This window comes from Halyomorpha halys, unplaced genomic scaffold (genome assembly GCF_000696795.3).
Source record: "Halyomorpha halys isolate HHAL.00 unplaced genomic scaffold, Hhal_1.1 Scaffold45.1, whole genome shotgun sequence".
NCBI lineage: Eukaryota > Metazoa > Arthropoda > Insecta > Hemiptera > Pentatomidae > Halyomorpha > Halyomorpha halys.
The window spans coordinates 1,990,018-1,990,583 of NW_027113993.1; the positions used below are offsets into that span (position 1 = coordinate 1,990,018).

Consider the following 566-nt stretch of genomic DNA (forward strand, 5'->3'; position numbering starts at 1 on the left):
TACGAAAATATCAAAAACCACTCTAACAAGATTGTAAGTTGAACAAATGATATTTATTTGATATTTTAATAAAATGAATGTTAAGTTTTTTTAATAATTAATTCATTGCATAGTATTCAAAAATTTAACTGACTAACAAATCCGGTATGGTCTAGTGGCTAGGATACCTGGCTTTCACCCAGGAGGCTCGGGTTCGATTCCCAGTACCGGAAATAGTGATTATTGCTTATTTGTTTTAATAATCTTCAGCACATTAGCATAATGGTTTAAGTGTTTGTTTATTAATAATTTTTTTATATTTTGAATGAATTGTTCTAAAAATAGCTGAAGTTATCGTAGAGGTTACATTTATTTGGAAGTTTTTTTAGATATAATTATTCACTTTAAATTTTACAATTTACTATAATGTGGGACTTCCTAGTGGAATAAAATAATTTACTTAACGTCAGGAGGATGCACCACTGGCTGCTTTCTTCCTCATGCCTTACCCATGCCTGGATAGAACATTTCATTTGCTGTTTAAAATGTTCATTTACAGGTGCAAATAAAAAAAATTTCAATTAAAT

The 566-nt window shown here is 29.0% G+C and overlaps 1 non-coding gene across 1 annotated transcript; it reads left to right on the forward strand.

The window, feature by feature from the left end:
- Positions 1 to 140: 140 nt before the first annotated feature.
- On the forward strand, positions 141 to 212 carry TRNAE-UUC (transfer RNA glutamic acid (anticodon UUC)). Its single transcript has one exon. It is a non-coding gene; the product is annotated as a tRNA-Glu (tRNA).
- The last annotated feature ends 354 nt before the right edge of the window (positions 213 to 566 follow it).